Raw genomic sequence first — 25,934 nt, 5'->3', positions numbered from 1 at the left:
ATAAATCAATGTGGTGATTCCTCCATTTGGAAGAACTTCATGGATCTTTTAACTGCCACTATCTTGAAGTTAGTCAAGCAAAGGAAATGCTTTCAGTAGGCATATGAGAGCATTTCTATTTATGGAAGAATATTTTAGTTCCTCCCTCCAAGAGCCCATCACTGTCATGTGCACTTTTAACACTCACAGTGACAGTTTCTGTCAGGCTGGGTATAAGGCATGTGGCATCATGACACTGTGCTGAAGGTACACAAAACCTGCTATTGGTGAAAAAGACAGAAAATAAAAACTAAGTAGGTAAACAAGAACCCCAGAGTCTAGCCTACAGAGCCACTTAGGACAAACACACAGAATCAACCACTTCAGCCTGCCCTTTGTAGTGCCCACTCATAAATTACTACTTTTCCTCAAAAATTGCATTGTTCAATGTACACCGTTGAAGAGGTCCTCAATAAATCTAGAATGACTTCCACTGAGTATACTTGTTATTATCAAAGCTTGTGATCGAAATAAATGCGCACAGCCACTCACCCACACCTGTAGGCTGATGAGCAACTCAGGGAGAAAATTCTTGAACTTTTAACTGGAGCTCTAGAGTCTGTGCCTGTCTGTCCCGCATGGTGGCCGCCAGCCACATGGGGCTATGGACCACTTAAATGTAGCCAATTTAGACTGAGGTGTGCATAAGTACAAGGTACACATTGGATTTTGAAGTCTTTTTTTAAAAAAGTTATTTATTTATTTATTTATCTTTAAAGGGGAAGGAGAGAGGGAGAGAAACATCAATGTATGGTTGCCTTTCCTGCGTCCCCTGCTGGCAGTTGGCTTGCAGGGAACCGGCCTGCAACCCAGGCATGTGCCCTGACTGGGAATCGAACCTCGATCGTGTGGTTCGCAGGCCTGTGCTCAATCCACTGAGCTACACCAGCCAGGGCAGATTTCAAAATCTTAATAACAAAAAATGTAAAACATCTTATTTGTACTTTTTATATTAATTACATGTTGAAATGGTGATATTATGAATATATTAGATTTTAAAAATCTACTTGTTTCATTTTACCTATTAAAATGTGGCTACTAGAAAATTTAAAACTACATCTGTGTCTTGAATTAAATTTCTCTTGGATGATGCTGGTCTAGACCAATGGCTGTTTTAAGGAATGTAGTCTTGCATGGGCACTGATATTTAATGTATCCAGAGGTTAGTCAGTATGGCCATTCACGGCCACACTCCAAGGTACAAATATTATTATTTGAGACTAGGCAATCTTTGTTTTTTGTTTGTTTTGTTTTTTAATTAAAATATATCTTCAACCTAATTAAAGTCAGGATATATGTATTTGTTTTGTTTTGTTTTTGGTCAAGGCTTTCAAATTCCCCTTTCTTTTCAAGCAGAAAGCCAATATTTTTGTATTTTTAAAAAATATACTCCTAGATAATAATAATAATCATCATCATCATCTAGGAGTATAATAATAAGTAATTAATAATAATAATAGTCTAACAATAATCCTCATAATAATGATAATAATAATAACTATTATTATTGTTATTATCATGAGGATACAAAATGACTTTTTAAAAAATGTCTGTGAGGCACCAATAACTAGAGAAGACATTTAACATTTATTATCTTATTATAAATAGGATAATAAAAGTATGGATTTCTCCTGCAGAAGTCCCAGCTCCTTGAGATGGCTTACAAACAATTATTGCTTGGTAAATATTTGCTGGGTAGATGCATGAATGAATATTGCATGTAGTCCTGAGGGTGTGTGCAATGGAATGAGCTGTGCAGATGACTCAGCAACCTGCTTAAAATAGGCAGGTATCTTCCCAGAAAGCATAAATTTTACTTGGTGGTAGGTAGTTCATACCCCATTTTTATATCAAAATAAAAATGAAAGGATTGTGGGAGAGAGTGTTAAAATCTCATGATTTTTTTAGACAGAACGTAGGAGACCGTTCTGCGTGGTGTGGGCACAGGTCCCACTCAGAGATGCACAGGACCCACGCCCACGGATAGGTTCTTCTGTGGGGAATCTGGCCGGCAATGTGCCTAGGCCATTTTGAGTCTTGCTTTTTGCTAAAAACTCTCTCTCCCCGATTTGTGGCAAACATTTACTGCAAAATAACTTCCTAAAATCCATGCTAAACCTTCCAAGGACAAGTGTAACCAGTTCAACCTTTTCATTTGCAGATATCCCTCTTCTGTGATGTGTTTAGCAGCATTGGCTCTTTTGTTTTCTGTAAAAGGTAACCACCTGAAGCAACCTATGCATAGTAAATGAGGACCATCTTGTAATGTGCAGAGAAACCCAATAAAGGCCGGTCATAGCAAAGGCTGAGGTATTTGCTTCCCTCTAGAGAAAAAAGCCACGCTGTCCCTTTTCCTCCACCAGAGTCCGTAGTTCCTGTGAACGTCTCATTTTATCCATGATGACTCGGACACTGTGGGCCGGTGTCTGCACCAACAGAACACATAAAGAACTTCAAAAGAGTCTCATCCTTGTTGTAGCCTTTTCAGGGCTATGTTCTCAGCCTCTCACACCATCACTCCTCAGCCAAAAGCTGGTCCCCATCTATACTCTGGTGGAAGAGTTTGTCTGGAGCTACTCAAAGGGATCTGCCACCATTCCCACTAATATGAAACCCACTGATGGCAGGCACCCCATGGGGGTTCTGGGTTCCTGCCCAGGCCACCCCACACTCCAAGGGCTTTTCAACACAACAGTGACAGGAAATCTTCTTCCTTTGAAGTATGGTGGATAGCAAGTTCATTTCTACCTTTCTGCTGTGAAGACAATAACATTTCCACCAAGATGTCACGATGTAAAACCGTGAGTCCTCAAGATTAGCAATGAAATTCTCAATAGTCTCACATTCTCCTTGAAGGCGTTGCCATCTTCCTGGGCAGTGCCAACTGCCCTCCAGATGCAATATTCTGTTTTAGCCCAAATGTCACCCTGTGTGTGTCTCTTGCCTGAAAAGACCTTGGCTCAGCTGGTTGGCTGAGCAGGAGGGGAGAATATTTAAATTTCTTCCTCACAGTGGTAGCCATCGGAGGACTGCCACTCAAGCAGCACTCTGCCTTTTTTCCCTGCTCTCACTCATTTCCCCCCAGGGAAGAAGGAGCCGGGTTTCTGACTGGGGAATTTGAGAGAAGGAGCTGAGCATCCCTGCACAGCCCCCTCTTCTCTGCGTTTTGGACATACGTGTTCTGGTCTGCTCCCAGAGTGGTCCATCTGCACCAGTATCTGTGGGTGTGAGTCTGTCTAATTCAAGGGGAAGTGTCAGCAAGTTCACTGGCCACAGATCTGAGTTCATGTCCTCTAACCTTGGACGTAAATCTTATTCTTATGCTCATCTTTCTTCTTCTCCCACCAAATGAAATCTAAATAGACAATGTTTTCAAAGGATTAATGGGGTGGCTTGAAGGGGATCCACTGTCTATTAACTGTAAATGTTAAGAGTCATAACCATTGGTTTTAGTATCTCACAGATTCTAAAACCTCCAGAAGTTGGAAACATCTGCAAAAATTCTTTGTCCATCATGGAGGGGAGAAAAGCACGCGTGTGAAGGGAACAGGAGACCTCCCAGCAGGAACACCGCCACGTGGCAGGTGAGCACTTCTCTACACCGGGCGCTGCGCCTGTCAGAAGGTTACCAGGGATCACTGGCATTGGCTCCGTCGTGCTCTGGCAGCCTGGCGTGCAGTCTCCCTCAGAGGATGGCCAGGGCCAATGAAAGGATGGCACGTCCTGGGTCTAAACCAAGACCCCTTTGGCTTTCAGTCTTTGCCAACCATGAGCATACAATACTGTGAAATGGAGACCTCATAATCTGCATTAAGGTAACATTAAAATTTGTACTGAGTTTCCATTTTTTAAACATGACACTGAAATTCCTTACTCAATTATTGATGCCTATATCTTTGTATGATTTAATATTTAACTAAATGATTTCATCTAAGTGTAACTGCAGGAAAAGTTTAGCAAAGGAATATGGAGTATGTAAATGAGTCCTCACTTGAAAATAATCAAGGTAGAAAAGATTGATCCTTTTAGTGGGGCAGTGTTGTTTGTTTAGAGAAATCTTTCATAAAGTGCAAACATAATTTTTGTCAGGTTGTAAATAATTATAAAAGCCAACTCTAAGTGATCAGGTGGAAGATTAAAAATGCATACTGCACCAAACTATGGCATTAATATCTCAGAAGAACACATGTTTAATCTTTCTGCAAAAATCCCCTCCGTGACTGACCTCATTTGTTTGGTTTGTGACTCTACTTTTTCCATCTTTGAAAATTTTGGTTTATTCTGATGAGCAGTTTTTATGTGTGTGTGTATATATATATATATATATGAACTTATGTGTATAAAACTCCCTCATATAATTCTTTTACACTCACACTCTCCCCATTGCTGGTCTCCAACAAGCACTGCTATGTCTTCCCCACTTAATCTCCAGATTTAAAAATAATACAAATTGGTCAACTGAAATTGAAAAATAAAAACCAGTAATTCGAAAAAATAAATAAATCATTTAAAAATACAAATTGCTTCTATAAATTCTTAACAGAAAGGTCACAGGCTAGAAACTCCATCATGAGCAAACTTTTAAAAGAACTACTTCTATTCTGTGACTCTTCTACCGGCTTGTCTCAAGTGGATATCTTTTTTCCCAATTTCTCCTAAGGATGCTCCACCAAAAGTGCCATTCTGGGCGTGAAGGAGAAATTCAATACACATGAGGGATGGATGCCATAGGGTGTCAGGTCTTCCTTCTCCTGCGGAGGCAATTGCAAGAACCAGCAAGGTTAGTTATTAAATAGTTAGAAACTTATAAAATAATAATATGCAGGACTAACATGCAGGCAGATGTTTATACAAAGAGATCCTTAAAAGAATCAAAAAGTGGAAAGAACCCCCATACCCCATAAAAGCTTATGTCATTAATAAAACACGATACTTATAGATTAGAAAAATACTTTGCAATAATTAAAGTCTCCACATATTACAGAAGATAGGAAAGTGCTCATAATATAATGTCAGGTGAAGGACATGTGTAGTTTAATGGAGTTAAAGTGGAGGCAGTGCATTTAAGATGCATGATCAATGGTAATCTTTTCATGGAGAGCTTATGAGTATTCTTTTTGTACCATCTTTCTTTTTTGAAATGTTCTATATTGAACCATTATTAGCTTTATTATCAGATATAAATTAGTAACTAGTAGTCTGACATTCTGAGCACTTCTGGTGGGTGTACTAGGTCTCTTTAATGTGTCAGCTTGTCTAGACTTCAGTGCCACACACTCATTCAAACACTAATCTAGATGTTGTTGCACAGATATTCGATACATGTGATTAAAGCCCACAGTCTGCTGACTTGAAGTAAGGGAGGTTTTCCCTAGAAAGTCTGGGCCGGCCTTACTTAATCAGCCGGAAGGTCTCCAGAGTGGAGTTGGGGCTGCCGGGAGGAAGGAAAGATTCTGCCTGTGGAACGCGTCTCCTCCTCCCGCCTGAGCTCCAGCCTGCCCTTCCTGGTGATCTGTCCTGCAGACTCTGGGCTTGCCTAGCAAGCCTCCACAATTCCACAAGCCAAGTCCTCACAACTGGTCTCTTAATATATATTTCTCCTACTGCTTCTGATTCTGTGGTTGGACCCCAGCTGATGGAGGCTAGGAACCATGACAGGTCTTTGATACGCACACTCAAGTGCTACGCACCATTATTTTCGGGTGTGTTTTGACTTCCCCCGGAAACTGACTCTGTGGCAAAACACCTTGTGGATTCAAAGGGTGATCCCAGGAAGTGTGAGGAGGACCCCCAAAAGCTCTGAAATTTATTTATAAAAATTGTGTGTTTATTTATTTCTTCTTACATGTTTAAACTTTAGTCACTTTCAAAGTGCTCTCCATTTGATGTCATACACCTATCATCATTTTTTTCCTCTGCTCAAAGCAGGTTTTGAACTCATCGTTTTGGATGCCTTTTCATGCTTCTGTCATGTTTAGGTTCACCTCTTCCGCATCACCCAAACATTTCCCTTTGAGGACTTTTTTCATCTCGGGAAACAAAAATGTTGCTCGGGGCAGGATCAAGTGAACAGGGAGAGTGGGAAGCCGGAGTCACACAGCTTTTGGTCAAAAACCACTGAGCACTCAGTGTGGTGTGGGCAGGTAGGCTCTTAAATCACCCAGCATGAAACGAGCAAGTGTGTTGAGTCTTCAAAAAATCCCGTGAAGTTGAGCACAACCTCTCACAACAATGCTGGCTGGTCTACGGATATAGATGTGTTTCTAGAACACTCACGAAGCAGGGGAAGCCTGTCCTATAGGGGGCCCAACTTCCAGAGGACAATTCCTCTTTGGGGATGTACCCAAGAAAGTACACATAAGGGGAAGGGAAAGTAATGCAAGGAAAGGAAGGCAGTGAGTAATGGTGGACCATCAAGCCAGCTGGCCCTGTGGGCAAGTACTGAGAATTCTGGGACTCTGTGTGAACTGCTTCAGAGTTTATTCAGTCACAGGGTGGGTGTGAATAAATACTCACCCACCGACTCTCCAGCCATTCTGGGTAAGGAAGCTTCTAGGGGTGTTCTCTGGGCTGCACTCAGTTCTTGCTCTGCCCTTGAGCACAGGCACCCCTTCTCCAGGAACAAGACCCAGGTAGGAGGTGCAGTGATGGTCTCCCTGGGTCTGTGTAAAAGGCGGAGGCTGAGTGGAGCTGCCGGGAGCATGGGTGGCATCCCTATTTCTGGCATTTTACAGGCAAGGACACTAAGGCTGGGCAGGTAGTTAATTTGCAGAAGGTCAAGTAGCTAGTAGGATACGGCATCATTCTGATTTCAGAACCCTCTTAGATGTGTTGCGACAGAGCCTGTAACTAACAACAAGAAAAGAAATCAGTGAAATAATATTCCTGTCCACAGACAGTGAGGTTGGCCCCTGTCAATCGCTCCTTCTGTTGGGTCACACTAAGTTTTCAAAGCGGCACAGTACTGATTTCCCTGCCAAATTACCCAGTGTCTGTCTTGCAGCTTTGAGCCTCCAGTGTCTCCCTTTCCCTCGCAGTCAACACCTCCGGATGCGCCGTGGGCGGGCTGGTAGAGGCGGGGAGACTGCAGGCGGGAGCACGGGCGATGCACAGGTGATGCTTCCAACAAGGGCCTGCAAAGATTTGTACACATGTTTTATTTCTCCCCCTGTCTTTGCCCGCATCAGGAAGTTTCTTTTGCTGTAATTTCCTTTCAACACTCAGCTCATCTGCAACATTTTGATGATGCCGAGCAAATCTGTCTTCACTATGCAAGACGTTTGCAGCACATTTCTGAGTCCTGTACAAGATATTATAGGAGAAGCCAATGTGGAGGGAAAATAATGAGCCTTATGAAAGATCTACTATGTTCCATACACAGGAAAATGCACCTTAAGTGTAGGTCATATTTCACAAGGTAAGTTTTATTATTTTAATTCAACTGATGAGGAACAGGGGCTCAGGGAGACTGGGTAACATAATAGGGGCCATGTAGCTAATCAGTGGCTGAGCTGAGAATCAAACCTATGACGTTCATCTTTACAGTAATGTTACTTCCTTTAGGACACACAAAAGGCCTGACTCACAGGTGTTCGCTGAGACATGACAGACCAAGTGATACAAACCAAGAGATAGAAAACAATGAAGGGGGATGCCAAAATGTTAAACTTGGTCCTTGCCAACGGAGTAACTCAGGCTAGCTGTGTCGTGAGTTTTCTATTAGGAAGTCTCAGGAATGACTTTGTAGAGAAACTAGAACTGCACCAGCGCGTGCAGAAAAGGTCAGGTGAGCATGGTGGATGCAAGCTGAGGGTGGGTGTGCAGCTGTGTTGGCAGAGAATGGTGCGTTTTTCTGTTGGTCGCCCACCTGAATGCGAGCATAACCTTTACCAAACCTCATCCCGTATGGCGGCTCTCCTGTGAGGCTGCCCCCTGACCCTCTAACAGAGTCAGTCTTGTTTGATCTATATTCCCAGAACATTCTCTCACACCTTGTAGCACAATAGTTAAGAGTGAGGGTTTTGACACTGAGATTTATTGCCCGGATTAAAATCTAGGCTTAACCTCTTCCTTGCTGTGACCTTGAAAAACTTATGTAACAAATTCATTTTTTTCTTTTATGAAAAGTGGGTAAACATGATACTTATGAAAGCATCATGCTTTCATAAGGATGGTCCTTTCTTCATAAGGATGCTATGAAGTTAGGATTAATACGGGTTGATACATAAAAAGACATTTGGATCCAAGCTTGGCCTGGTCTTCTAGACCCGTGGCTCCTGGGGTCTAGATTTTTCCCCTCAGCAGACATTTGAAAATGTCTGGAGACATTTTTATAACTGGAGAGAAGGTTGAATTGTCTTCTCTAGGTAGTGGTAAGAGATGCTGCTAAATTAAACAACACAGTGCACGTGTGAGCCTCCCCCCCACCCACTCAGCAACAATCTGTTGGTCAAACAGGCCAGTGATGTTGATTCTGAGAGATACTCTTCTAGATTGTTGGCTTTGTGTAAGCCAGACTGTGTTGACTATAGGGATATCTCTATTTCTAACATCTAATAGGACTTCAGCACGTTTTTTGGATGAATGTTCAGGAACTCAGCTGTCTGTTTTCAGAGTGGCTGATTAAATAAGTCCCAGTGAAAGTAACAATGAAGACTTTGAACTCTTGCTGAGATGCTATAAACAAGGCTCCAAAACAGAGTAAGTGCTAACGTTCCCACCCCCATTACCTTTCTCTCCCGCCAGAAAACGTCACGCTAGTCAAGGGTCAGGTGAATCAGCACAGACGGGGTTGTTTTACCACTGGGACTGTCCCAAACAAAAGGCTCCTGTGGCTCTAAGGGGAGGCAGAAGCTGGGGCTAAGTGTGAAGGGGTCCTGAGTACTGAATACGGAGTCAGAGTGGGGAATGTGTCCTCAAAGAGGCCTTGTCAGAGGCGTTCGACAGAGACCCCGATCCAAGGCCTCAGCCACTGCGAAGTCAGATGCCTGGGCTGGGCACGCAGCACACAGAGAGCTGGGCCGGCCAGAAGGGCCTGGATCTTTGCCTGCACTTCCTTTGGAGACGCGTCCCACTGATGGTGTCCCCGGCCTGGGACGGGCAGCCAGCTTTCCTCTGTGAGGCCTGCCAAGTAAAGCCTGTATAACTGCCTTTTTTGATTATCATTGTAGGGCTTTTATTTTTTCCAGCTTTATTTAGTTGCAATTGACAAACAGAATTTGGAGGTATGCAAGGTATACAACGTGAGGTTTTGAAATGTATATTCAAGGTGGGGCAAAGTAGGTTGACAGTCATTTACATGGAAAATAATACAATAATTAATAAATACTAACACTGGAATAAACTCTGTGTTTCATGTACTCACAACTGTAAACCTACTTCTCCTCCACCCTGTATACAGTGAAATGACACCACAATCCCGCAGTCTGGCTAATTCAGGTAACCCTCACTTCACGTAGTTACCTTTCTGTGTGAGAAAAATGAAGATCTATTTTTAAATAATTTTTAATGTGTCACATAGGATGCTATGCTATTATTAATGCTAGTCACTGTGCCATACATTCGGTCCCCAGAATCACTCATTCTGCATTTCTGAAATTTTCTCCCTGTGACCGACACTGCTCCGTGCCCACCTCCTGCAAGGCCCTGGTAAATACTGTGTACTCTCTGAGCCTTTGAGTTGGGCTTCTTTAGATTCCACATGTGAGTGAAATCATGCACAATTTGTCTTTTGGTGTCTGGCTTATTTCATTTAAGCATATGCCCTCCAGGTATATCCATATTGTTGCAAGTGACAGAGTTTCTTCCCAAGTAGCTTGCTTAGTTAGGGCCTTTAAAACCACAAGATTTTGACCAGGAACTGCACTCCTCATGAATGAATGAATGAATGAATGAATGAATGAATGAATAGAATTACATGTGTGTGTGTGTGTGTGTATGTGTGTGTGTGTATCCTCTTACCCATGTAATTAAAATTACAGCCCCAGTTTTGTCTGCCCAGCCAGTCCCTTCTCCTCTCAGGATTCCTTGGCATGTTATTATTGTTCAGGGCTCACACAGAGGTGGCTCCCTTACGTTACAGGATTGTTTCTCCCTTCTGCAGGAAAGGGCTGGTTGTCTTTGAACTCATTTAGGGTCTAAGATGACAAAATCAACAGCTTTTAGATCACAGAAGTATAACGGGGTGCCTGGGGAGCACTTCGTACCTGTGAAGTGGGATCTGAGTGCCTCCTAATGATGATGTTCAGAGCTGGGTGTCCTTTCAAGAGCAGTCGCAGTCCTCTTCTGTCTCTTTTGACTCTTATAGAACACAAAGCACTAACTGCCCACCAAGGAACTGGGCGTGCAGCCATCTGGTTGACCAGACAGATTATATTCAGGGAGAGGGGAGCTGCCCCACTTTGTGACGTGTAGACATCTGAGATTCATGTTCTTTCCTACCAGATTTCATCTTGGGAAAGTTTTCAACAATTTTCTATAACCAAACTTGAGTAAAAATGATATATTAAGTGCAAAATCACTGTCTGCATTTCTTCTTTTTTTTTCTGTTACATGAAGGACATCACGTCATTTAAAATCTCATAGCCAAAAAATAGTGTCTATGTGTTTGTGTCCACACAGAATGGCTTCTCAAAGAACTACCATGCTTTCCCTCACACAGATTCATCATCTTTCGGAGCTGTTGGTGGCTTTGAAGCCATTCTGCCCAAACCCCTTATTACTAACATGCAAAACCCAAAATCCAGAGTGTTACGTGACTTGCTCAAGTTCCTCCAGTGAGGGAATGGCAGTGTTGGTAGTGAATTGCCAACCAACTCCTCAGCGCGAAAGCCTTTAGTGTCCTTTCCCATCAGGCCTTCGAACAGAAGGCTGGCAACAAATCTTACGACAGTTTATTTCAGCGTTAAAATAGTAAGTTGGTAGCAGAAAGTGTCTTGGGCTCGGATGGCAAAGTAAAGCAGCAGCGAGTTCATCCTTCCTTGCTCAGGAACCGTGGATCACGAGCACTTTCTACTAGGCCTCGCCGCGGTTCCCCCCAACACTCTCATTACAAAAAGTTAACTGTCCTTCTGAGATGGCACATTTGCATACGTTGGCTCTATAGGATCTTGTTCCTGATTAAAGGGCCCTTTGTTGGAAATTCTCAGGGAAGGCGGCTGCTGCTCCAGGCTTGATAATCATTTTTTTTATGCATCAAGGAAGGCACATGAAGATTCAAATTATAATCATTTCTATAAACATAGACAAGCTGCAAATTGTGACTGATACAAATTAAACTATGTTCCTCAGTAATTATATTTTAGAGAGTGTGCACCAAACACAATTTTAAACTCAGAAAACTGTAATTGCATGTTTAGTGCCTAACCCTTTTGTATGTTTTGCTTTGCATGAGTTACTCCAAAGAAATTGATTTCCTGGGTACATTCGGAGCAGGTTCATTAGGCCATTGCCATGACTCTCACTACATTATTAATACTCTCATCATGCCAATCACATTCTTATGAAGGGGGAGGTAGGGCTTCCTGCCATCGCGATAAGGATTAACCAAGTTCTCCCAAATGTCCCTTCAAGCTGTTGTTTCCTTTCTATCGTCACCGTCACTAGTGTACTTGAGGCCTTAGCTATTTCTTCTCTGAACAGCTATGTCTGTCGCTGACCGACCCTATGTTTTCGGCCTCAGCCTCCACGGCAGTTTCACCATCTAACCCTTTGTCCTCTCCTCTCCTCTCGCAGCCCCTCCTGGTTCCTCTCTTCACTGCGCATTCCTGCCATCTCTCTTGTCCCTGGTTTTTGCATGTGATTTTCTCTCAGTTTAGGATGTTCTTTCCTTCTCCTTTTCTTTTAATAACTCATACTGATCCTTTAGATTTCAGCTCAGCTATCATCTCCTCCAGGAAGTCTTCCTTGACTGCCCAGGTACAAATTAGCTTTCTCTTCCAGGCTTCCAGGCATGATCCCAGCTTTCTATGCCTCTCCTATCCTATTACTATGGGTTGAGCTCTGTTTGAATCATTCATATACTTATTTGTCTTCCTCAAAATGCAGCATGGGGCAGTGGCCTCCTCTATCTTGTTAAGCACAGTCACTTCAGCACCAAGGACAGTCTCTGTCCTGTAGAGACTCAGTAGTAATTCAGTAAATGAGGACATCAATTCTCAACACTAAGTCCTACGCCCAGCTGGATGCACAGTATTTATTTAATGAATAATACAGGGAACAAAGGAAGGCCACACACCTCTGATGCAAGGAGGCTGGCAGGGGTTTCAGGTGATCAAATATACGGATGGCAGAAGGCGGGGCGTTATGACATTTTCAATACAGACCTGTTAGACGAGTAAAGAGGTCTGCTCGGGGAAACATGGACAGATTAGATTTTCAAGGTAGGCTGGAAACCAGTTATGGAGAGTTTCAAACACGGGGTGAAGGCACTTGCACTGTGTTTTGCAGAAGAGGATGAGTCATTAGGTGAAAGGGCTACTTGTCTTCAGGACAAGGTCTAAACTCATTAGCAGGCTCTGCCAAGTGCTTCCTGAGATGGCATCTGTTTTTCTCTCCAGCTTCACCCTTTTTCCCTCTTTCAATCATCCGTACCACTTTCCTGCCTGTTGTCACCCACGCAGCCACACGCCCTGTGGATGAGTTTGTGATTCAGACGCAGTTACCTGAGCATCTTTGCTTCTGCCAAAACAGCAGTCCTATGTGTCCCTGAGATCACCCGCTCCTGTGATATTCCTGCCTTGGACACCCTTCGTCAGACCTCCCTGCACCCTGAACTCCCCAGTGCAGCTTTCCGTTCAGGCACGTAGCATACCAAGAGAGTTCCTGAGTTTTTAAATGCACAGCTAACCTGCATGAAGTCAAAGGTGCTCTTGTTCTGGCATCCGCTCAAGGCTGCCAGTCCCAGGACTGGAGCCTGGAAGCCTATGGTGAAGGACGTGCTGAGGCAAGGCTGCTGGAAGGAAGAGTGAGAGAGCACATCAGTGTTCGAGGAGCTTGGAGCACCACCATGAGGCTGGGCAAGCAGAGATTCCAGAAACGAAGCTGACTAGAATATGCCCAATGAGCACAGGCGGGAGAGACCTGGGAGTGCGGGGTGAGACCAGTTTGAGGTTCTGGTGGATATGGGTTCACACTGGTCAATTCTAGAATGGCACTAGTGGGCAAGAAGAACAGACAGATTCAAGGGACATAAAGAAAATATTTTAAAAGTTGGCAAAACTCAAGAGACCCCTCATTTCACCTTTGGGAAATCCCTCCTCCCATGGTGCAGGTTCACAGCTATGTAACACACACATCTTTGCATCTAGGCTTTCACGTGGCATACTGCCCTGATGGGACAATTGGGAGAAGCACAGGGGACTTGAGGACCCGGGGCTCAGCCCCCAGAGGACAGTCCTGCTGCAAAGCAGTTAGCTGAGCTGGCTCGCTCTGTGGAACAGATGAGCTTTTCAAAGATTCAAGTTTGGTTCAAAATTCACAACTCGTGAGTTCCAAATGGTTCTAAATTTGGCTGAATGTGTTTTTTCCCAGGCCGTGTGCCACCAAGCAAGACTTCGTGACTTCATCGAGTTAGGAAAACAAAGGGCCGTTATTGCCTCTCTGCAGAAATAAACTTGATGAGGACAAAAGGAGTGCATTTCAGATAAGACAGCAGCAGACCCTTAATTCTCTGCATTTTCCACTCAAACAGCTTTCTCTGGCATCAGAAACAAAGCCATCCGGGGAAAGAACTCCGCCAGTTACCCGCTTACTCATAAGCAAAGTGGCACTAAGTGAGTTATCTTTCAGCTTTGTTGAACAAGCAAATTATATAGTAAATTAAATCACATTTTACCATTCAGTTGGTGTGGTGCAAATTAAGGCATGCACTTGGATTCAACCTTGCGTCTCCTGCATATTTCATAGCTTGGATGGTCCAGTGTCAATACAGGGCAGTTTCTCAGAGGACTTGTGGCTATTCTGTTTCTCAGTTGTGTTTCCAAGTTCTTTGCCACCGGCCCCCTCTGAATTGTGTAGGCCTGATATCCAAATGCCATGCTTTGTTTGAACAGAATCTTTAACTTCTAGTTAATTATTTAAGTGATGATGCCTTCTTTTGTGTGTGTGTGTGTGTGTGTGTGTGTGTATGTGTGTCCTCCAAGAAACCTAACCAAACTCTCCACCTAGGTAGCTGTGTTGTTGCTAAGTCTGAAAGATTATAAAGGGTGTGGATTCCTGGAGACAAATAACTGATCTCAGGGAAGGAAGCTAGCTAACTTCCTCCTGGTAACACAGTAGAATGAAAAGCAGCTATTTCCTGATCTTGACAGACCTGGATTGGCACCCTCGATTGTGTGAGACAGGGCATGCTAATTGCGTTGAGGTTCATTTGCTTAAAGGAAGTTATATATGTTGAACAAAATCACCTGTGTTCTAAATTTAGGGCAAAGTAAGTTTTCAGTAAATTTCATTTCTCTTCTTTTTTTTTAACCAGGATCTTCACAATGATTGTTGTTTGAAGAATCAGAAGCACCCACTCTGAGCACCCTTCTCCTCCTCAGAACAGAGTCTGTGTTTCAGAATGCTGGGAGTGGTTCAGTCAGTGCTGTCATGACAAACAGAGAAAAGAAAAAGGAAAAATCACCGTGGCTCCAGGCTTGTCAGTGTGAGGCCTAATGACACTTTGTGTATATACTTTTCAGTGAAAAGGTCTCATGGGTCAGTCTGCATTTTGGTATTTCTGACAAATGGGTCAGAGAAGATGGGGCTGTTGACTGATTTGAATGGATGTCTGGCCACAGCGCCGTGAAAACAAAAGCACCCTGCTAGAATTCTCTGTCACAAAAATAAGAACGAACTGACGAAAACTCAAAGGAGCCACTAAGTACAGCAGCGTCCACCCCAGCTCTGCAGTACCGGATCCTTCTCAGTGTTGCACTCTGGGGACTGGGAAAGATGTTTGCCCTTGCCCTTGCCCTTATAAGATTCACAGCACACTTTCCTAGAGGTCAGTGTTCACTATTTGAATGTTTTTGTGGTGACTTTCTCCACTATTCCTGGGTTTGGTACTAACGAGGGGCAAAGGGCACCAATTTGGTTTTTTAAATATATTTTTATGGTCCATCATATTATTTAATTTTATTGAATTTTCAGGTCTTGTAACCATTCCAAAACTTAATGTTTTAATCCATACAAGAAAAGTGTTAAACTGCGTGTTCCAGTGACCTGTGACTGCACAGGCCTAAACACCCATGGCAAGAAAAATCCTATTACAAGTATTAAAACAGGAATAGACTGTCCACACCTTCTGCATTTTATGTTCCACTTGGATTTTGTCTCCATGGATGTCTTGCAAAAGCATGCTTGTCAAGAGAAAGGGAACCTACTGGCCTGGTCAACATCCAACCATTTCTTTGAGCCCCAAATATGCTGATAGCATGATTTGTTTGTGATATTAATAGAATCTTTATTGTGCATGGTGAGGTGCTAGTAAATCTTCAGACATTACGTAGTCTTCCCAGCTATGTATTTGTTAAATTTCGCCCCAAAGAAAATGTCCTTCTGGGTAGCTCAGTTCCATCCACCCCTCTCCATTTCTACTGTCCCTTCACAAGTCCAGCCAACCATAACTATGACCTCTTAACTGGTCTACTCCCACCACTTGGGTCCTTGGCTAAGCAATTCAATACAGCCTGAGTAAACTTCTCAACTGTAAATCTAGTTATGCATCTCTTTCTGTTGAAAATCTTTTATTGTCTGCCCAGTCTGGGAGCACAAGTGCCAAACTCCTTGCAATGGTTCTCACGGTTCTTACTCTGGCATCTGCCTTCTCTGCCAGCCTCTTTTCATGCCTTATTCCTAACTGTGCCCACATGGGCTCCCTTGAACTCTCTTTTTTTCCATACTCTCTCCCACTCCTCAGTCTTTTCCAAATGCTATTTCTTTGGGCCAGAGATCCCTCATGTCTCCTTTGCATTAGTCAGACTTTCATTCACATTTATGGGCTCAGCTCAAGCTGCTCCTGGCCTGGGAATCTCTTTGAAACTCTGAGCCAGGTCAGAACCCACTTGTAAAAAAGCTCTTCGGGAACAGTGTACTTTTCTTTTAGCATCTGCCCCATGGGTCCTTTTACACTTGGCTCGATGATGGTTTGATCAGGATCTACTTCACTGTAGAAGCTTTAGGACGCAAAACTCATGTCTGATGGTCCTGCCCAGCGTGTCTCAGCTCTGAGCCGCATATGTGGATAATGGTGAATGGATATATGTGAACAATATAAATGAACAAACAAAATAGAAAGAGGTTCGCAGGTACACAGAACACAAAAATGGCTGCCAGAGGGGAGACCAGGTTTGGGCATGAGTGGAAAAGGTGAAAGGATTAGAAGCACAGACTGATAGTTACAGAATAGTCACAGTAACGTAAAGTACAGCATAGGGAATACAGTGACTAATACTGTAACAACTATGTGTGGTGCCAGGTGGGTACTGGACATATCAGGGGAAACACGTTGTGAACTATGATTGTCTAACCACGATGCTGTTCACCTGAAACCAGTGCCGATAATATTGAATGTGAACTGTAATGGAAAATATCTAAAAATTAAAATGAGGTCAATGCACCAGAGAAAGGTCAATGGAAAGTGAAGAAATCGCTGCTTTGGGAAAAACTGGAACACTGTCTACTACCCAGGCTTTCATGGCGGTAGATTTCTGTCTTTGTTTTTATCCGTGAGAAGGTTTGGAGCTGCAGCAGGCACAGTGACCACTGACCACAGTTATGAGTTACTTCAGGAGAATCAGGATTTCCCAAGAACTGCATCCATGATCACTTCTCACCTCACACCCAGAGTGGCGTGGTTTCCACTGACCTAGACCTTCTGTCATGGTTTCTGTAGTATCCCCACTTCCACAGAGCTGAGCCATTGAGAGCAAATTCTAGGGAACTCAGGGCCCATTTCATTCAGTAAACCTCCCTGTGACTCATCGGAGAACCGAAAAAATGACTGGGCATCAGCAACAGGAAGTTTGCTCATTAACAAGGAAGGTGTTCTGTTTAGATTTGACTTTTTTCCAAACTGGTTTAATTTGTGGTCTGAGGTTTTCTTTTGCTTTGTCTTGCTATGTAAACTTCAGGAGTGATCAATTCTGACTTGCAAAGACTGCTTTACTAAGGAGCACACACTTAGGAAAGCTAACATTGGGCAACCTTACTGACAAGGAAAGACCTGTGTGGCAGGGAAAAGCAATGTCTGAAAAATTTGGTTTCTATTAATACTAATACCAATAGTAAAGTGGGAATAAGTACTCAAGTTTTCAAAGTGAGCAAAGGGATACAGAGAGGGTTCAAAAACAAACAAATAAGAAACCTCTTGAGAGGCCACTCAATATGTACTAACATAGCTGTAATCAATGGGAGCTCAGAACTTATGACCCTTCTGCATTTCAAGTGTGTTTATTCCACTGTACATATTCTCTCTTAGTACTTTTCCCATTAACTCTAATTTGTCCCATCGAACACATGGAACTCCCTGCTCTAATGGAAAGTGAACATAGAGTGCTTTGTATTATAGTTAGGAGTTCAGAGCTCCCACCCTATAACCAGAATATAATTTATTTCCCTCAGGTTCATCTCTCCTAAGCTTAATTACATTAGTTTGTGCATTTCTTTTCATTCATTTTAATGATAATAATAACAACATTAACAGTAAATGCCATTTGCAAATATCTACTATGCTTTAGGCATTTTGCATATACATGTATTAATTATACAAACATTCATTGGGTACCTATTATGTTTCAGCTGCCGAGTGCAATAGACTTAATGTTTGTGTCCCCCAGTTTCTATATTGAAGCACTAAACTTCAACGTGGTAGCATTTGGAAGTGGGGCCTTTGGACAGTGGGTGATTAGGCCATATAGGTAGAAGCCCCATTACTGTCCATGGAAGTGGGGTTCTGGTGGTACTGTGAGAAAAAACATTATCAAGGACCCACAGAAGAGGATGAGGTCTGGTGGTAAGATTTATTTGAGAAGTGAAATAAAAAAGACGCTCCTCCTATGTCCTGTCTCTGTCCCACCATGGAAAATCAGGGCCAGAAATAGAAGTCAATGTCCATCACCTCTGTAATATGGCCACAGAGACCCTGTGCCATATTAAAGCTTAGTCCTTTGGAGCCTGTGCCCATCTCCTGCGGTCCCCAGTAGCTGCTTGGTTGCATAGTCACGTGCTCCTGGTGAGAGGGAGTACACTAATGAATGGGGAGAGTGAAAGTCACTGAAAGAGAAAGAAAGAGGAAGAAAGAGAGAGCTCATTGTTTCCCTGGGATTATATTAGTTTGGGTTTGAGATGGACCAGATGCTTTTTCAAAATAACCAAAAATTTTCCCAAGCTTTTGTGGGGTTTTGAATAGGTACATCTCCTAGTTAGATTGACAAGCATCTGTGGTCAAGCACTTTCCCCTGTGTCCCTCGCCCCAATAATCCAGGGCCACAGTGGGGAAGGGAGGTGTGTTAATCCCCTTGCAGAGCGATGCTGTGGTCCCCTGGGGTGTGAAGCTGTAGCTTCCTGGTGAAGCAAACAGGCTCATGCTCCCCAGTTTATTAAGCTCAATGTCTAATTCCCTTTGCTCTCTCTCTTATTAATAATTAGCTAACTACCTACAGTAGCACCACAAGTGAGTTTAGTGCCCTTGTAAGTACAGCTAATAGAGAGATTATTAATCTCCCCACCAAGTGAGGCTACAGCAAGAAGGCAGCTGTCTTCAAGCCAGAAAAAGGGTCTTCACTAGGAAACATGGTGACTGGCATCCTGATCTTGGATTTCTCAGTCTGCAGAAGTGTGAGAAATGACTGCTGTTTAAACTTCGAGTCTGTAGTATTTTTGTTATAGCAGCCTGAGCCGACGAAGACACTGAGTTTTCCATTCTTAACACAGCACAGCCTCTCCATGCAAGACTTTTAAAGACCCCCTGATGACTGGTGGTTTAGTCTTATTTCTATCCCAAGTCAATTATATGGCTCCTACCACCCATCTCCTCCACCCTTTTGCTCATGATGGAACTGAGGCTTACGGGGTGAAACACGAAGATTCAGGGTCCACAGTAATGCACGTCTGAGCTGGGATTTTACTCTTTGTCTTTCTGATCCCAAAGCTCTTCCATGTTGTGATGGCTTATTCAGTCATAAATTTGTCCACTTAATCAGACATCATGTCAAACACGTGCCAGATGAAAATAAATGTCACCCTCGACTGTTTTGTGCATTCAAACAGAAGAAAGTGGAGTAACAAAGAATTTCATCAACTGTCTCAGTGTGCCTGGGCCCATTGGTTTTCCTGAGACACCAGACTTCCTGTGATGAAACCAGAAAAGTCCCAGGGATACTAGGATAGCAGACAATTATGGGAACAAGGGGAAATGAGAAAAGTAGGAAGTTCCTAGTGGTCTGTCTGGACCACAAGGTGTGAGTTATTGTAAGACACAATAAAACCAATGGTATCCTAAAGGGCATAAGAAGGCTTTGCAGTATTACCACTAGGATATCCATAATCAGACTCATCATCTGAGTCAAAGAAGAAAATTGTTTCTCCCCCATGGTAAAATTCTAATGTGTTGCCATGAATGCTACTAACAGTAGAAGACCTTCTGGTCCGTTTTCCAATTCTGAGTCTACCTGGCAATTTTGAGGAATAAGATTGAAGAAGTAAGTGGAGCGTGCCATTGTGTCTGTGTCGTCCTGAGTGACAGCCTGAAGGAAGAAGACTAGAGATTGAAAATATGGGAGGAGAGCTCTTTCAAGACATCTCAAGATTTTTAAAAAGAACATTAACCATTCTTCATTCATTGAATGTGCACTGCTTTCTTCAATGCTATTAATAGAGCATGAACACATATCATACATATTCCCTGATTCCAAGGGCAGACAGAGGGACACCAGAATTTAATGAATAATTGCAAAGCAGAGTGGTAGGTGCTAAGACTGAATCAGTATTGGTAGAGTACACCATATTCACAGCTCTGCATTTTTATAATAAAAGCCTGACACGGATCTTCAAAGAAATTAAAGTTAGTTGGGAAACAACTTTTCTTTATAGTCTTATATAAAACAGAACAAGGCACAGATAATATGCAATGATACATAGTGAATAAATACAGGGCCAGGACGTGTGTGTGTGTGTATGTGTAACCAATATGCTTACATATTATACCACGTAAATATCTATGTGAGTGTTTTCTTAATGAAAGTGTCAGAAAAAAATTCCTTCTTACTGGCTTGCCCAATAAGGAAGTATATCATTTCATACAACAAACCTAGAAGTTGAGAACATGCTGGGCTCAGAAGGTCAGGACTCCATCAAAGTTCTCTGTTTTCCTTTTCCTCTTAGGTCTCCTTGGCCCTCAGGTGGTCTCTCTTCATAGTTACAAGATGGCTGCTAGTTTTATTCCCCAGGAAAACTCTGCCTGTTTCTTTAAGCTGCCATAACAAAGCACCTCAAGCTAGACGGTCTTTAAAAAACAGAAATGCATTGTCTCCCAGTTCCGGAGGGTGGAAGTTTGGAATCAAGGGGTCAGCAGGTCGTGCTCCCTCAAATCTGTAGAAAAGTGCTTTACTCTTCCCTTTTCCAGTGATTTGCTAGCAATTTTCGCTGTCGCTTGGCTTGCAGTCACATTGCTCCAATCCCTGCCTTCACTGTCACGTGCTGGTCTCCCTGTGGTCTCTACCTCCCCACAGTTGTCTTCCTATGAGGACACTGGTCATGTTGAATGGAGGCAGGCAACTCTACTCCAGTGTGACCTCCTTGTAACTAATTACATGCTTCTTCCAAATAAGGTCACATTCGGAGGTATTGGGATTAGGAATTCAACATGTCATTTTGGAGGGGGCATAATTCAAACAACAATATTTTCCTCTACCATGGGACATATGTTCTTCCCTAGGATAGAGAAGTGTGCATGGTCTCTACTCTTCCCCATGTTTGGGATAATTGGGCTGGCACATCGCTCAAGAACTATGGATAGTCTGAATTTTTTCTACTTGCAAACTAATGAATTACCCTGCTACAGTTTCATCGAAACTTACAGAAGACACAAAACTCCTAGGTCAGAGACAAAAGATAAATACGGACTGACACAAATAATGCCCCCTTTTTAATTACAAAACCATAAGCATGTAATTCTGTAACGCAACACCATCACACTCAAGCACACCACATAACATTTGAGATGAAGTGATTACACCCATATTATTCCTCTACCAACAACACTCAAGCAGGCGTTATTCTGCGGGACCCTGTATGTCTCTCTCAAAGCTATCAGTAGCCAGAGTAGTATTTTTGCACTGGCTTCCTGTTCCTCAAAGGCCACACAATCGTGGGTTTTGCAGTAGGGTGGTTATGCAGGAGAGTGTGTTCCCAGAAAGAAAGCCCTAGGAGACCCCAGTTGTAGAGAAGGTGGCTGCCGGAAAGCTGGTTCGATCTTTGCCACGGAAAAAGACGTTCTCTCTATTTCCCTGGCCAGTAAACTAATCCGCTCCAGATGGAGACACTGTCTCCCTTCCAAGGCCGTTTTTTATACAAATATCCTGGAAGTGGCAGTGTGGTACAGAACTGCTATTTTTTTATGTCTTTGCCTGGTTGATGTTCGGGAACGTGAGAAACCCAGGGACAATTGTGACCTGACCGGTTGGACCTTCCCCCACTATGATTCTCCTGTCATACAATAGGCTTAATTTTAGAAGTCTAAAAAGCCAATGCCAAGGTTATGTTCTCTACATTTGTATAGTGCAGCCAATAAGCAGTGATAACTTGATTTTGTTTAGAGACAAGAAAAGTTTTCTTGGGCCCCTGATATTTAGGTATTTGAATTAAAAATTGATATTCTTTTAAAATTTTTCCATGCAAATGTGTTTATCAGGACACTGAATTGTGGATTGAAAAGACACTACACTTAAAAGAACTACTGAGTCACTACAATGAATTCATTAGTCTTTGTATTGGCACATAATCGATGTCTATGGGATGAATGAACAAATGAGTGGTAACTAAATTACAACTAAATATAATTCAGGTTTTGATTCAGTTTGAGCTCTTTGCAGTTAACCTATAATTTTATACATTATATCATTTGAGTGTCAGTCTAATTTAAAACACTTTGGTATAAACAATGTAATATATATCCATGTCCATACAAATTAACTTTAATCGATACCTAGTGGCAGTTAAATTGCTTTAGATGCACTGGCTCCCAAATCCACAGCACGAAGTAGCTATTTACAAGTGCTTCAGATATCATGACCAACTTCTATAAGAGGACCCATTATTTAGCATAAGAGAGTTAAAAATAATTTCTCATGGGTTCCGCATTTAAGGCTGACTGGAATGGCTTCATGAGCCACAGTGCCCTTGCACAAGTGATGGGTAAAATCTAGCAAACCAGGTGACTGGCCACATGATTTGGCCCATCACCTTCAAAACATCTACATCTAGAGTTACCTTGGCCGGTCCACATACTAGAGACCTGTAGTGCCTCATCCGACCAGAGAGAGGGTAAGATGGTTTAACCCTCTTTCAGATTATTGATGAATTAACCTTGGAGTGAATATCCAGAAAAGTTTGGTCTAAAGTTTGTTTCTATTTTACACACTGCATCGTTGTTAAGTTGTTAGGAGAGAGACATGCAACTTTCACCTGTTCCTAACTCTAGGTGATTACCAATATTTAGCAAACTTAAATATTTAGCAATATTTACCTAATAATCAGGGCAATGACTAAATGAACATTTTGCAAAAACACGTCTATTCACCATCTCTTTCAGCCATTCATGTGACAAAAGTTAAAGTCTTTTCATGGAGCATTAGTTTTGTCTTTGCAGACTCAAGCAATACTGGATTTTCACAAACAGTCCTAATGGAATGTTTCTAGAATGTTTGACCACAAACATTCTGTCTACTATCAAGCAACTGAATGAAGCTCTCAATTTGTTCTTCCAAGTTCCTCTGAGCTACTGCTATTTTTCTCACTAATACTTATGCATTCACCCATTTGTTAAATCTCCAAATATTTTCAGTATTTTAGAAATAAAAATATGTGTCAGGTAATGGACAAAGTTTTGAGCCTAAGTAATAAATAAGATATATTTGAGCAACATGCACACACAGATTTTAAATTTGCATAACGTGCTAAATAGGACTAACATATAACTTTAGCATGTGCTTATTTTATAGGTTCCAAACCATTTTCCAGTTCAAAACGTCAGTCCACTGCACTGTTACTTTTAAGTGAGATTCAGAGCGTGGCAGGTTTTGGAAACAGAAACCAAAACCAGTTTGCCCACACTCTCAGAGCCAAGGTGCGTGTCTGCAGAGCCATAGTACCTACAGGATCCCAAAGCCCCGGGAACCAGTTTGAAAGTTGTAGCCCATTCTTGCTTGACCTCTGGAGCCTTCATCTGCCCGTGGAGGCTGAATGTTTCATCTGGGGTGTGTCCTGGATGCTGGGTGTCCAGACCTCAGCTGCAGAGGAAGCAAGCATGCCTCAGGGGGCAGCAGGAATGACAGGGTTCCATTGGAGAAGATGTGAGTCAGAGCCAGATTTACTCAAGGGCTCCCTGAAACGGAGGCGGTCAAATGGGTGACGAGTATTTTCTGGAGGAGATTTCAAGTTTACATGTTTCACTCGCCATCTGCATTTGTGAAACGAGGGAGCTCAGTGCATGGGTTCATTCAACCAAGCTTCACTGAGCACTCGGACGCCAGGCCTCATGGTTTTTAGATTCAAGAAACATATCACCCACTATGGGATATAAATTTAAAGAGAGTTGGGCATGCTGTTTGCAATCGAGGTCGATCGCCAGAGTTCCAAGGGATGTTAACAGATCTTAGGGGAAAAATCATCAGTCGTAGTACTTTTTTTCTTTAAAAAAAGACTCTTGAGCCTAATAGAGGAATCAAAGAAATGTTTCTTAAAAATACACATTTCATAAATGTAAGAAAATACATTAAATGAATTGAGAGTACCTCTTACTACATGCTGCAATTGGTCCTGAACAAAATCTGGGCCATGCCTAAGAAATCCAAAAGCTCCCATGGAGTCTCCTGATACATGAGCATGACACTGGTTCTTCCACCAAGCACAGCACGTTCCATCTGTCCAAGGGTTTTGGGCCAAAGTCACGCATACTACCTTACAGTCTCACTTTACATTTCTGATGTTATTTAATGCTGATTGCAGGTTCAATGTTAGTACTGAAAAAATGTTTGCCTTTGGAACTCTTGCTACGAGAGAATTTAAATCAAATGCATGCATTGTTCTGTATGCATGCTTTTCTGTACACCTGGAATAAAGTGTAGTTTTGAAAGACTCCTAGGATGACGTAGCCATATTCATGTTTCAGAGAGGAAACTGAGGCCCGGAGAATATACCGCTCATTCTCTTTCCCAGTACAACCCCCTTCTCTGGAACTTCACTGCATTTTATTCCTCACACACTGTATTGTTAAATTCTTGTTTTAAAGCCTTCTCTCTCTCTCACCTTATCATTAGTCACACCGGGCAGGGAGTCGGTGAAGAAGTGGCTTTATCTCATAGAGCTTCGATTCATCTGAGTCCTTAAGGCTCTGCCAGTAGTTATGTCCGAAATAGGATTACAACCAAGGCACTATTTTTACTAAAGCGTAAAATTCCCACTGTCTTCATGATTTGAGCCAGAGCTCTTTTGAAACATCTTTTTGAAATGTTTCTCACAGACCATTCAAAACATTCCAAGGATATTATTGCATGTGTTTATATGTGGTATAATTCTAGTAGTTTTATTATATGTAATGTGTAGTATATAATTATACTCATATATTGTTGAATATATTTGCATATCATATTACATATAATATAAATAATGACATATTATACATATCAACAGTTTTGAAGTTACAGGTTTTTCAGCCAGAACTTTTTTCTTAAGATTCATTTCTAGAATTAATTTAAGTCAAAGGAAAATGAAAACAAAATGAGTCTTTGCTACATATGTCCACAGTTATTAGAATACCTGCTTTCCTGAACCTTTACAAACATGGGATTGTACCATTCTCCTTCTTAAATCAATATAGCTTACTAAGAAAAAAAGCTCAGTTTTGTATTCTTTTGAGCCCCAGGAAATTGAATTTTCTTCAGGGCTGTTACGTATCTTCTCTTGTGTTCATGTCTCTTTCTCGCTTGTCCACATGGGAGTGAAGGGAGGTATTTATTCATTTTGTTAATTTTGATAGCTCTTTATATTTCATTTTTAAATTTTAGGATTATTTTTACAGTCACACAGCTTTCAAATTTATTCCTTATGTGAGACCCAAAACATTGCAAAGGGGTACCTGATCTTAGAATGCTGGCTGGCCAATCACGGCACAGGGATTTTGCCAGTAAGAGGAAATAACATTATTAAATAAAAATTACATAACAGTACGTGTAAAAAAGGCAAAATTCCAAAATTCTGTTTACAGTTAAATGGTAGTCTAGTTTAGCAATAGAGTCATTATATTATATTTGAGAATGTGTTTTGACATTTTGTGGTCATCTTTGAAAACATCTGTTCCCACTCCTGAGCCTCCATCTCTTCAATACAGAGGGTTTGCATTCGGATATTCTGTTCATCTTTGTCATTTAGCTCCACACAGGACGACCTCATGAGTCAAGCAGACCGTCAGCCTGGACAGTGAGTGCAACAACTCTTCACTGAGTGCTGTGCTGTGCACTCTTCCAGGGGTCAGAGATGGTAAACATGCCCTCTCGACACTTCCGTGAAATCTCCTACCGAGATTTCAAATCTCAAACTCACCCCGTTAGGTCCATCTCATTGCTATTTACTCTATGAAGCATTTTCTTGATTCTACTTTGTTGGAAATTACCTCTCTCTTTACTTTCTGTTCTCAG

Source organism: Sturnira hondurensis, unplaced genomic scaffold, assembly GCF_014824575.4.
Source record: "Sturnira hondurensis isolate 20B ecotype Veracruz unplaced genomic scaffold, ASM1482457v3 Scaffold0000780, whole genome shotgun sequence".
NCBI classification, from domain to species: domain Eukaryota; kingdom Metazoa; phylum Chordata; class Mammalia; order Chiroptera; family Phyllostomidae; genus Sturnira; species Sturnira hondurensis.
This window is presented reverse-complemented; position numbering follows the sequence as displayed.